This window comes from Castor canadensis, chromosome 10, assembly GCF_047511655.1.
Source record: "Castor canadensis chromosome 10, mCasCan1.hap1v2, whole genome shotgun sequence".
Lineage (NCBI taxonomy): Eukaryota > Metazoa > Chordata > Mammalia > Rodentia > Castoridae > Castor > Castor canadensis.
The window spans coordinates 128,723,706-128,737,001 of record NC_133395.1 but is presented as its reverse complement, the minus strand read 5'-3'; the positions used below and the strand labels follow the sequence as shown (position 1 = coordinate 128,737,001).

The 13,296-nt window shown below is 43.3% G+C and overlaps 1 protein-coding gene across 10 annotated transcripts in view; it reads left to right on the top strand.

Annotated features, from left to right (window-relative positions):
* Positions 1–13,296, top strand: part of Foxp1 (forkhead box P1) — a 414,133-nt gene that overhangs the window by 43,468 nt on the left and 357,369 nt on the right. For 9 of the 10 annotated variants that reach the window (XM_074044240.1, XM_074044238.1, XM_074044237.1 and 6 more), the window contains one exon: positions 11,203–11,297. The gene's annotated coding sequence lies outside the window, so the exon portion shown is untranslated. Of the gene's footprint in view, positions 1–10,098; positions 10,124–11,202; positions 11,298–13,296 lie in introns of those variants that run through there. The other variant, XM_074044230.1, reaches the window with a different exon arrangement.

Genomic DNA, 13,296 nt, shown 5'->3' with positions numbered 1-13,296 from the left:
AAGTGGGCTCACCTGTCTTTGCAGCTAAGATGCACATCCAGAAACCTCCATAGATACAGGAGTGTGCAGAGCACAAAGAACCTTCGAGATCCTTGAACTCACTCCCCCTTCTTCTGATGTGTTTTAGAGAGAATGCAGGCACATGGAGCCAGTGTCCACACCCCAACTGGCTCCATGCTCACCCCTCTACACTGCTTTCCTGAAGCTCCGTGCATTTTAATGATTTTGTTGTAATTATAGAACATTCATTTGGGAGATCACACTTTACATATTCATTCACTTCGTCTTCTTTGCTTCAACTTCTCCCCAACTCTTTGGCTGCCTTACAAAGAGTATTTATCCTGGGTTGAACTGTCAGGTACAACTTGTGTCATTTGATTTCCTCTCCAGGGTACTAGTGTCAGCTTTTATGACGGGTTGTGTTAAAATTCTTTTTTAAAGTGTGAACATTTTGGAGTATATAGGGTGCCCTTAGCAAAATCATGGAGCATCAAAGCTTGGCTGCCAGGGCGTAGAAAGAAAAATTCTGTCAGCTTTTCGGTGTGGTGCTGAAGCTGCACAATGACATGATATGGGGCGTTGTATCTTAAAAGGCTTTGTCCCCCTAGTAGTCAAACACCTGTGACAAAATTACCAACTGTGGTTAACATAGAACACTTACAAGTGATTTTTCCATCGTCCAGAGCAGAGGACCTCAACTTGTGCAGAGCTTTTCTTCTCGTACCTGGTGGCACCAGTGGGTGATGTTGGAAATTGGTTCAAGACCCCACGTTGCAGATATCACGTGTGATGACTTTCAGAGGACAGGGGGACAAGGTGGGCCTCTTTGGGGGTGTTATGGGATGTACCAGGACAATCTCTTCTAGTCCCCAACCCACTTCAACTTCTTGTGACCAAAATCTCAGCACAGGTTTCTGTAATTTTAGTCTTACCCATTTATTTGCAAATCACTCTGGGGTTTATCATTTGTTATAACTTGAAGTCACTGAGTTTTTCTTTTATTGTTACTTTTGGTGGTATTGGGGTTTGAACTCAGGGCTTCACACTTGGTAATTAGACACTTTACCACACTCCTAGCCTTAGTTATTTTTAGATAGGGTATTACATTTTTTGCCTGGATCAGCCTGTGACCATTATCCTCCTACTTATGTATAGCTGGCATTACAGATGCTCACCACCATGCCTGGCTTGTTTGTTGAGGTGGTATCTCACTAGCTTTTTGTCATGACTGACCTCAAAGCATGATCCTCTCAATCACTTCCTGAGTAGCTGGGATTTACAGGCATGTATTACCACGTCCACACCCAGCCTTCTTTAATTTTTCTTAGCTGAAGGCTAGCAAAGGTCAATGAGACTTAGTGATTCCTCGATTCATCAAGGGCCCTTTGAGTACCTGCTGTGTGACTGTCATTATGCTGCAGACAGAGCAGAGGGAGGGTGTACAGCAGGGAAGAAACAGACCAGGTCTTTGCTCTCCTGGAGTTTGCTTTCTTGCAGAGGGGAGCAGAGGGAAGTAAGTGCAGAAGCAGTGCAAATTCATGAAGGAGGACAATAGGAAGAACGTACCATTGGGAGGCCTCTTCCATAGTCTGCTCAGAGAAAGGCTCTCAGAAAAGATGAGTTGGACTTCAGAATGAAAGATTAAGAGTAGTCTTCATAGGCAGAGTGCCAGAGGAGGCCTTCCAGCACAGGGGAGGGTAGGGCCCGGCCTCAGAGCTAGGAGTCAGCAAAGGGTGGTAGGGACCAGAAAGGCCCAAGTTGCCAGAGGTGGTGCCTGGGGATTGGGCTGTCAGAGTGGGGAGGCTGGGGACCTCAGCAGGGCTCTATATTACCTGGCGAAGAGCTGGGCTTCATCCTAACCTGAAATGGAATGGTGTGTAGTTTCCACTGTTTTCCGGAAGGAGGCCTCATTAGGAGACAGGAGAAGGCCTTGGCCCTAGAGCGTGGGTGAGCAAGGTTAGAAAATGGCAGAGCTGGGCCTGGTGAAGGGAGAAACCTCTGCTCGCTTTGGGTGGGTGCAGTGGTGCCCTGATGACATAGGCTGGAATCACTGACCAGCATTGTCCTCAGAACCTGCCGCCTGAGCCGCCACCAGTGGCAGGATCACCTGGCCACTGGTTAGAAATTTAAATGTTCTGGCCTTGGTGTGGTCTTAGCCAGACACTGTGGTGGAGGCCAAGCAATCCTGTTGCCAAGAGCCACCAGGTGATTCTGGTGAGTGCTAGAGTTGGCACCCCAGGTGTAGGAATGACTGCCTGAAGGTGCACCTGTGTTCCCTGGGCTCCCTCGTCTCATGACTGAGACACATAGGTGCCCCAGCATCCACTGTCCCCTGGGCCTCTTGCTTGACCTTTTCTAGTGCTCTTTCCTTATGGCTTTGTGGATTAAAAGAAGAATCAAAACTCACTTTTTTTTTGTGGGATAATTATATTTATAGGGGAGCCAGGGGTGGGTTTTAAGAGGGATGAGTGTGGTCTATGAACTGAAGCTGCTGTGTTTCTCTTGCTACTGTTTTCTCAGATAATTTAGGAAAGCAATTTTCATTCGAGTAACTCACTCCTTTTGCCCTGTCAGTGGTAGAAAAACAAGTGTTTTGACTTAAGGGATGCTATGGAGACACTTCGCAGGGTGGAATAGCATTCTTTTACTTCTGCATTTCTCAGTGCATTTGGCCTTGTTTTCACATTTCGAAGTCCTGACACTCCCAACTCAATATTTTTAAAGTCATTGTAGAAGGCAGAGGATTGATTGGGTAAAGGACTGGTATTGGTGCTTGCTCTTACCTATTAGCTGTGTCCTTGAACAATTCTACCTGTATGTCCTGGCCCTCCACCCAGCCCTATCTACCGCCCCCCTCCCACTCACCTTTCAAGCCTTGAAGGTCATTTCTTCTGTGAAGCCCTTTCTGACCTCTTGTGCTGGAGTTCAGCCTCTGCATCAATCACTCCCAGGTGCGCTGGTTGGTGTTTTCTGGTGGATGGGGCTTTGGGAAGCAGAGATCTCATTTGTCTCAATTTCAAGCTAGGTTCCCCTTCAAACATGGTTTCCCTCTGAATTAATTATTGCTTCTTTTGGTCAGCAATAGCTGTTTACTTGGGGATATGGCAGTCTTCCTGCAAGGAGTATACGTACAATATTAAGACATGGTCTCAGGGGCTCTGGGGGTGTGGTGGAGACACCAGAAATGAGTGTTCAGTGAAGGTATATCCTGATGAGGACCTCAGTGAGGCACCACCATCTTAGTCAGGATGTGCAGGATTAGCTGCTTTGATGAGCATGCCATAGATTTTTGTAGCTTGATATAATAAAGGCACATAGTGTGCTCTTTTTGTGCTAGAGCATGTCTCCTGTACTCCTTCCACCTTATGCTTGCCACGTGGGATGTGGGGTCTCCCTGGAAAAGGGGAAAAGGGGACCCCATAGTCTCAGCAGGCGTGGAGGCTGGTACCTTGCTCATGTTCAACTACCAGTGGCTAGAAATGAGGCATGTGGTTCCCGCATAAATGCCAGGGAAAGTGGGAAACCCTCCCACGTGTCTAGGGAGAATAAATGGAGTTCTTGTCATGTGTGTCCCACTCACTCTTTCACTGTGGTTTTTGGCTACCTAAGTTGATTAAAACAAAACCCAATGTCATATGGTTTTGTACCCTGCTCGTCACCATCCCAGGGTCCAAGAAGGATGGCAGCCTGTGGTGGTCCTTAAGTTTTGTATATTATGGGGAGGATGTCTTTCATTAAATTCTGTCTTCCTCTGTGTGATCTGGCAGTTGAGTTTGTGGATGACTGTCCTGTGGCTTGCAGTCCTTCTACAGTCAAGAAATACTTGATCCCGTGTGGCGGGTGCATCGGACCCTCACTTGGCGGCCTCTGCTTTCTCTTCTCCCCATGGAGTTCACAGCTCAGGGGGAAAAGCAGTCAAAATGATGCTGAACCCTAACCAGCCCTTTCCCACCATGCTTTCACTGTGGCCTTGATCGGATAGACAATTGGTTGTGTCTTTAAAAGTTGAAAAGTTGCTTTTTCAGACTTGAGGTTTTTGCTTACTGATCTGGGATTTTTTTTCCCCCCAGAAAATGATGCTTTCAGTGGAGGAAAATGTGTGGCAGAATTCTTACTTCATTATGCACTATTTTTTTTTTTAAGTTAAGTGTTGTTTTGCCACTGTTGTGCGGACCATGGTGGTTATCAGGATAGGGACTGGCATTTTCATGTAGTCTTTAGTCTTTCTCCTTCCAGCCTGGGGCAAAGGCTCAGTGAGAAGTATGGCAGGGCCAGGGTCAATGGTGTCACTATGCTGGAAGCCAGAGATGTCCCCAAGGGCCGGGCTGTGAGAAGACAGGAAGTCTTTTGGTCTCCATCCTAAGAGTGCCTGGGGAGCTGGGAGCTGGTGGCTCACCCCTGTAATTGTAACTACTTAAGAAGCAGATATCAGGAGGATCATGGTTCAAAGCCAGCCCTGGGCAAATAGTTCAGGAGACCATATCTTAAAAATACCCATCACAAAAAAAAAGGCAGGGACTGGTGGAGTGGCTCAAGGTGTAGACCCTGAGTTCAAACTCCAGTACTGCAAAAAAAAAAAAAAAAAAAAATACCTGGGAGCCATTGAGAAAGAGAGAGGGAGGGAGGGAAAGGGCTAATGGCCACATACATTCCTGTCTGTTAGGAAGGAACCTCCAAGGAGCTGGTGAGCCTACAGGGGAGGTCTCTCTCCTTCTTCTGCACAGAAGGTGCCTGTCAATCAGGAGCTTCTCGTCCCAGCTTCAAAGCAGGCAGTGCACTTGGGGTAAATATTTATGAAATGTTCAACTTCCGGAACAAGATGTATTTTGTTTTTAAAGAGCAAATGACTTAGAATTGCTTGAAGTCATTAAAAGATAAATCGCTGTGTGCTATCATTGAGAAAGGAGAGAGGAGAAAGTCTAATTCTGCATCAAGTAATTTATTTACAGCTATAATCTGTAAGCGATCAATGTCTTTAAACAAGATTATTTAATTTAAAGACGTGAAGTATAAAAATTTAATTTATTTATGGAATCTCATTAAGGGGACTTAAAAAAATAAGGTGGTCTGTTCAATGGCTTCAAGGAATGTTAATTGAGTGCTTAAGACATTGTCAACACTGTGCTTGGGACATGGGAGGTGACAGGAGCTTCTGCTCTCAAGACGCTCCCAGTCTGGAGAAAATACAGTGAAAAGCCATTCAGAAGGAAGTCTTCTTAGACAACTTTCATATTTTAGAAGTGACTTTGTTTTGGAAAATCTGGAAAGCACAGTTTCAAAGAGAAATATTATCTAACCCATCCCTCTTCAGCAAATAATAATTGTGTGGTTTTTTTCTGTTCTTCATTGGTACGTATTTTTATACAGTTAAGAATTATTGTGGATTAATTTTTGTCTTACTTTCTGTGACCTTATAACAAGCATTTGTACACATATCTCCATTTATAGTGTCATTCTTAGTGACTACAAAACATTCTTTTGTTAGAGTGGACTGTCATTTTGTTTTGATTGACATTTTAGGTAAAACAGACTTACAAAATTTAAATGTTTTATGTTTCAAATTATGTTGCACCCTACCTGTTAAAATGAAACATTAAGGAGGAAACTGAATTGCCTATTCTCTTTTTAAACTGAGCTTACTTTTTTTTTAAATATGCATTTTTCTGTGTATATATCTGAGCTTTGCCATTCCCCTTAAAAGTGAACTAAATCCTTGTTACAATGGCTTTCACATTCTTGAGGGAACAATGGAGGAATATACTTGACGTGTTTTTTTCTGGCATATTCACACTGGACACATAGCTCCTACCTTAAAATTAGTTAATAAAGAACATGTTCCAAATCCAAGAAAACTGTTTGGTTCTAATTTAGAGAGACTTTATGGCAGACGTTGAAACTTTCAGGGGATATCACTTCTGGCTTCCCATCACTCACTCTTCCAGGGACATCTAAAAATTTACAAATTCTTTCTTTTTTTTAAAAATCATCCTTGATAGAAGTTCACTTTAAGGCTCTAAGGCAACTTATCTACATTCCCTCCACACAGGCACTTGACTCTATTGGCAGAAGAAACTCCAGCAACTTTTTGTTGCAGACATTGCTTAGATCTCTGTTGAGAATGGCAGGCATGCAGCCAGTGCTTTGCATGGTTGCGGTTGGAGGTGGGGTTAGGAACCAAGCACTGGGGTGAGACCTCTGCTGGAAGCCAAGCCCCACCAGCTGTCCTGTCTTGAACCTTTGGCAAATTCAGGCTACTGCCCCTTAACATCAGTGATTCGTTCCTGGCAGTCAGATATCCTGAGTGAATATGCTAATGAGAATCCATGTCCCATTATTTGACAGAGGAAAAATCATAGTATTTTATGTGCAAATATGCAAAAAAACCCCAAAACACTTTTGTAAAGCAGAAGTTGGCAAATTATCACCCTTTACGCCTGGCCCACAGCTTCTTTGTATAAATAAAGTTTTATTGGAACACCATTACACCCATTTGTTTACATGTTAACTCTGGTTGCTTTCCTACTACAATGGCAGAGGTGAACAACTGTGCTACATAAGCTACCATATTCACTGTCCTTTCCTTTACAGAAAATGTTTGCAACCCTTGTTTGTAGAACATAATTAAAGTACAGTAAACTGCCACTCTCACACATACAATCACACACGTCTCTACAGACAATAAAGATGTATAAACGTTTAAACCATTGATACTCAACAATATAGTCTCGATACATATTTTTGTATGAATTTGTGGCTTCTTTTTTTTAACACCAAGAACAGCTAAGACATCTCTTTTGCTTCTGCCTTTGTAGTAGTTGCTTGCTTTTCAAAACCTCCATAGAAGCTTCTGACATTCCATTGTACGACTTAACATTTTTTCATGCATTTTGTTTAAAATGTTGTTTTGAGTTTAGCCACAGAGTTCTTTTCTTTCGTAAGCAGTATCTGCTAATGCATTTTCTGTGAAGTTTGGATCCAAAAGGCTAATAATGCATTCAGCTAGAAAATATCACCAGGATTAGCATTCTGGGGTATTTGCTTATATTTTACTTCTTAAAGGCTCAGGGTTCTCATCCACAGAATGGGAATCAACTTCCTCCCTGGGTTACATGAAGATTAGGGAAAAACACTTGTGATACTTTTCAAGAATAGGCTAACTATTAGTTCTCTTCTTGTTCTACCCTAACTTGGTTAGAGGAACCATTGATCACAACAACAGAATATGGTCAGGAGTTTCTCAAATTGACAATGTTTTTACTCACTTAGGGTTGCCTAGTACTCAAGTGGAAGCCTGGGAGAAATTAGACTGATCTATGTTATTAGCATGAGAGTACTGGTCCAGGGCGTAGCTCAGTGGTAGAGTATGTACTTAGTATGCACCCCAAAATAAAATTTAAAAAAGAAGGAAAAACAACTGCAGGAAAAAAGCTGGGGGCCTAGGGTATTACTGAGAACTAGCGCGTTTTTCTGGCTTGTGCAAGGCCCTGGGTTCCATCCTTAGCAGTCAGGTTGGGGGTCGGGATGGGGGCAGAAACAGAAAGGTATTGACAGCTATAACAAACCTCCCAGAATCACAGAGGCTGGACCCCAATGCAAGCTTCCTCCTTGGGCAACTCACAGTGTGGTATTGGCTGATGAGGACAGGGAGGTGGCTCTGCTCTGAGTGGTCTCTCAGGAACCTGAGCTTTACTGCTCCCAGTGATTCCATTCTCTTTAGGAACTAGGTGTTCCCACTGCATCTCTGGGCCCTCGGCTGGGTGACACTAGGGATGGTACAGGAGGCCTGAGGAGGAGAAAGAAAGCCGCACATACTCACCTTCATCTCACTGACCTGGAGTTGGTCACAAGACCCACACAGCAGGGAAGGATGCCAGCTCTGTGCCTAGGAAGGAGATGAGATAGATAGATTTCAGGAACATCTAGCCAGTCGTGGCCACACACCCTTCTCGGATTATTATGGAGGACAAACACTTACCGTAAATAAAGTGCCACTGACAACCTGAGAACCTGCCTATAGTAGGTACCCATGGAAATAGTGCTTGGAGACAGGCTGGTTAGGAGCAGTTGATCTGAGTAGTTACTTAAATGTATTTTAAGAATTAGCCTCCAGTCTGACTGTCCTTCCCACACATATACCACCTCAGCACTTTAGCACTCTAAAATTACAATTCCAAAGTAAGGTTAAGAATACGTTACGTACTTAGAAAACGTACTTACACAGTGACTTTGTGTACTTACACAAAGCCATGGACATGGACTCATATTTATTTTGCTATCAGAAGCCACACAGTGTTGAATAGAATTCTTTATCCTGGGCGGCAGATAGAACCCTTTGTTGCAACACCACCTCTTATTTAATTTGAATTGCACTTTCTGCAATGAACCACACCCAGAGCGTTTTCAATTTTTCAGTACCCCTAAGAGATCTGCACCTCACCTTTTTAAAAAGTTATTCATTTTACATTACAATTATATGAATATTTTAGGATTATAATCATCGTAAAACAAAGGACCAAATTTGTCATACCAAAATAGAAATTCAATTTAAAATCGAAAGAACTTGATTGTAAGATTTAGTGGACTAGACATGAGATATATAAATGGATATTTTAAAAGCCCTCACAGTTTTGCAAAAAAACCCCACAACTGTGTTTATTCGTGTTCCTAAAGATCATGCTTGAGACAGTTTAATCAAGATCGAACTTTTGTCAGCTTGAAAGAGCACGTAAGACAAACCTTTTCATTTATCCCATGGAAAACCAAACTTAATCTGTTCATGAAGTCCTGAAGATGGTGCAGTTTATTGGAGATGGGAGTGTCTCTCTTGATCATATCATCTTCAATGGCCTCAGCCAAAAAACTAAGCTTGTCTATGGCCATGAGTGATTAAAAAGATTTATCTCCTTTTCTTGGTATCTGTAGTATTCCCTGCTAGCTGTCACTTTGTCCTTAATGATATTCGAGGCAGAGAACAAGTTGAATTGACCGAGTTTGTTTTGCAATCAGCCATTCCTTATTTTCTCTGGTACTTCTTTGTTAGATGAGAGTTCAAATTTACTATTCATGAAATACAGATTAATCAGTGACCATATCAGACAAATGGAAGCTAAGCACTGGTTAGTTTGTTGGAAATAAACATGAGGGTTCTCATTAATGTCGCTGTCTGAATAATTAGTTGAGCGTCGAGTCCCGAGCCACAGTCAAAGCAAGCTGGGTCCTCACTGGAACGAGCAGCAGGCTGACAGCCACATCTTGGAGAATGGTCATTAGTGTGCCTGGCCATCAATGTCATGTTACTGTGTCAAATTAGTTAGTGTCCCCTTCACAGAGAAGCCAGACCTACAAATTATCCTCCCACCTCCCTGGAAACTGTGTTTGTGAAACCCGCGATCAAGTGTGAGCAAATTATTAACACGGCTCGTAAATTAACTAGTTTACAGGCTTATAACATTTTACAAGTAGATAATAAAGGGAGAAAAGTTGTCTACTTGCTCTGCCCTGATGTGAGTGCTGTGATCAGATGCCTTTTCCTGGCCGTGTGCACAGCTGGTAGGTTTTGTGAAAAGGGACAAACTCGGGGCGACAGAACAAATGTTTGGAAATGGGGGCCCTGAGAGGAAGCCAGTGTCCGTCCATTGAGGACAATATCATTAACTTCGTTATCTCATTACTCTGACGAGTCTATGACAATGGCTCTCTTTCCTGTGGTGGCTGGTCCTCATTAGTGAGTTCACCCATTAAGTCAGAATGATTACTTGCCTCTGCCAACTGAAATTATCTTGAAAATATTTGGATACATTTTTAGATTTCGAAGTCATTTGTATTTTTAAAGAGAAATTACCTCAACACAGATGTTTTAAAGTTTAATTATTTTAATTTTTGAAAATAAAATTCCCCTATTTTTAATTCAACCTATGAAAATAACATAATTTCAACATATAATCAATAGAAAATGATTGATGACATGTTTACTTTTTTCATGCTGAATCTTCCAGATCTGTCTGGAGTTTGACACTTAGGGACCTCTCCAAGCCCACCACCCTGAAGGACTCAGTGGCACTCGTGCTCAGAGGGAACAGTGGCAGACAGGAGAGGTGTCAGAGGAACTGCCTCAAAATTTCAAGTAGGAAGATTCTGAAATCATCTCTTTGCAGATGGCTGATACCTAGAAAACTCAGGGTGGGCAAATCCAGCCTGCATTCAACCTCCTTTTCTAGAAGAGTCACCCATGGGGAGTACCACGTCTGAACTCTGTTCTAGAAGAGTTCTGCTTGATAGACAGCCCACATGGTTTCCGGAGAAGGCTGACTATTCAAATCATAAAACTTATACATCTCCTTTTCAGTTTCACCTTCTCTGTTTGATCAGGTTGGACACCACACGTACTCAAAGAACACTGCCCGCAGGTACTGCAGACAGAGCACACACCTCATAGTGCACTCCACCAATGCATTCCCCAAGGACTCATGGTGTCCCCTCATTCTGCAGCCTCATTTTCCCATCTGAGAGAATTCTTCTGAGGTCTTCAGGACCTCACAGGTAGCATGACCATGTCCTGAATCTGCACAGAGGAGTCCTGGCAGGTGAAACCTTGCTGGTGTCTGCTGGGTGAGAGTTGACTGATCCATCAGCAGTGTGTGCCTTGGCCACACACTCTGCTCTTAACCCAACTGGGCTAGGAAAGGCTGGGGCCTTGGCATATGCCTGGCCTTCCCACAAAAGGAGGATGAATCCCAGTCTCCCTTCATAACCCAAAGTAGGACTTGCAGATGGTGGCCAGGGAGGTTGCATGTGGGGCCCAGGAGAGCTCCCCTGCATGTCAGGGTGCCTTTGTCTGATGCTTCTACAGGATGATTGAGAGAGGGAAAAATGACCAAAGCTCAAATCACAATTTGTTATAATTGGGGTTAAGAGAATTTATTATAAGAAAAGAAATTATGGATTGTAAAGGAACCAAACTTGAATGTCAGGGCTTCAACAGTGGCAGTATGACTTGGCTGTATAACTTGTGTCTTCCTTCTCTTCTGATTCTATGATGCTGGACTCAGATTCAAAGCTGGGGCAGGCACTGGTTCTGCAGGGAAAGGATAGCACTGGTGCTTACTGAGTGGGAACAAGGGGACCTGGCCCACAGGACTGTGTTCTTTTTGATACACCACTGTTTTCCCTTTTTGTAACCTTCTCTTTTCTTTTTCTTTCCAGTGTCCCTCTGTCTATTGCAGTCCTGTGGCATTATGCATGCCCCCTGCCAGTGACCCCAGGCTTTTTATGGCTGTGAGACACAGTAAAAGCTCAGGGTAAGTGACAAACCCCAGCAGTGTCATGCACTGTGTAAGAACTGCCATTTGTCTTTGCAGAGTGAAGAGCTTGAGCGTCCTCTTTATCAGCCACTAATCCCAAAGCCCATGGCATACGCTGGTTGCCGCTCCATGGCAGGTTTATGGTTCTGAAGACTTGGCTCCATCACTGGGATCAGATATGTAGGAAGGGGACCTGGTGTAGGAGCTGGCAAACTTGGTAAAGGGCCAGATAGTAAATCTTGTCACACTGCAGGGACATAAGGGTGCTCCTCAGCTGTCCTGTTGTCACACAAATGTAGCCCTGGACAATCTGTAAACGAATGGGAGTCACTGAGCCCCAGGAAAACTTTGTTTACAAAAATAGAAGTCTGTGAGTGGCTGGGCATGGTGGTCACATCTGTAATCCCAGCTACTCAGGAAGCAGAGATCAGGAGGACAGTTGTTCCAGTCCACCTGGGAAAAAACTTCATGATACTTCATCTCAATCAATCAGGGTCTGAGGCCAGCCGTGGGCAAAAACTCATGACCCTGTCTGAAAAACAGCTTAAGCAAAAAGGGCTGGCAGAGTGGCTCAAGTAGTAGAGAGCCTGGGTAACACATGTGAGGTCCTGAGTTCAAACGTCAGGGCCACCTCATCAATCAATCATCAATCAATCAAAGAAGCAATAAAACAGTGAGGTTGTAGCTCATGCAACAAATTAGGGATGTGTTACCTGTGAACTTGACACTTCACTGAGCACTAGTCACTCTGACCTTGAGCAAACCATTTATCTGGAAGAAACAGGAAGTAAAAAATACTTGCCCACACTCCCTGGCGGTGTGTGTGGGGGCGGGGAGTCATAAGGATGAAGCCAGACGTAACTCTGAAAACATCAGTCCTTCCACGCTCAGCGGACGGCTCTCCAGCCCTGTGGCTCATCTGGGGGAGAGCTCCTTCTTCCCCTTTTAGTCACCTTGGGTTTTCACAAGCCGGAGGGTGGGGAGGCTTTTTTCTTTTCTGAGTAATGTGGTTTGTCTGTACGCTCCTCCTGTGTTAGTGTTGATGGACAAGCTGTTGAAATGTCTTTTAGTATCAGATGTGGATGAAGAGGTATATGGGTAGACTGTGGCAGGCTAAAGATCAAATGCCAATGAAGAACGATTAAATTCCTTTAATCATCAGAATCCAAGAGTGCTTTCAGATCTTCCACCTTTAATACTAGGCCTTAATAAATAATAATGCTTGAATGTCTACCAGTATGTTTGAACTTCTCAAGACTTGCATATCAAAACATACAGACAGGCACAGCAACTGTGCTTCCCTGGACTAGCAGTGCTTAATTAAGAAGTAAAGTCTTCTTCAACGAACAGCTTTGGGAATACAGGGGTAATCAGAATCCCAATGCATGAATTTTCTAGGGGTTTTTTTTTGCCTCATAGAAAATGGTAGTGTAATCTTTTTACAAGTGTTTTCACATATCATATGATTTTAGGATTGTTTTCCAGGAAGAGATGCTACTCTATATGTAAGTAGAAGAAGGTTATTTATGTGTTCTCTCTCATAACAGATATCTGAGAAGAACAGTTTGTGCCTTCTAGCTTTCTCCTCTGCTTGTTCCAGTATATTGCTTCTTCTTCAAAGTCACATCATGGCTGCTGGCTGTCTAGCCATTGCCTCTACATCCTGAAAGGAAGAGCCCCTGTAAAGTGCTTTTCCTGAAGCCTTGCTTAGGACTTCCATTTACATCCTGTTAGCTGCCCCTAATTATAAGGACATGTGAGAAAAGCATTCTTATGCTTGAGTGACTTGGTGTCCCAGATAAATTCTGAGATCCAGTACTAAGGAAGGAAAGATGAGTGGTTGCTGAGCCACAGTTGTGTTTACTTATATAAAATCATGATGTTGATTTTCTGTTGCCTTGTGTCTTGTTTGAATTTTATAAGCTAAAATTTCAGTCTATTCAAGTCTTAGCACAGCTACACATCTCACTAAATATTTGAGGACCATAATGTTCTT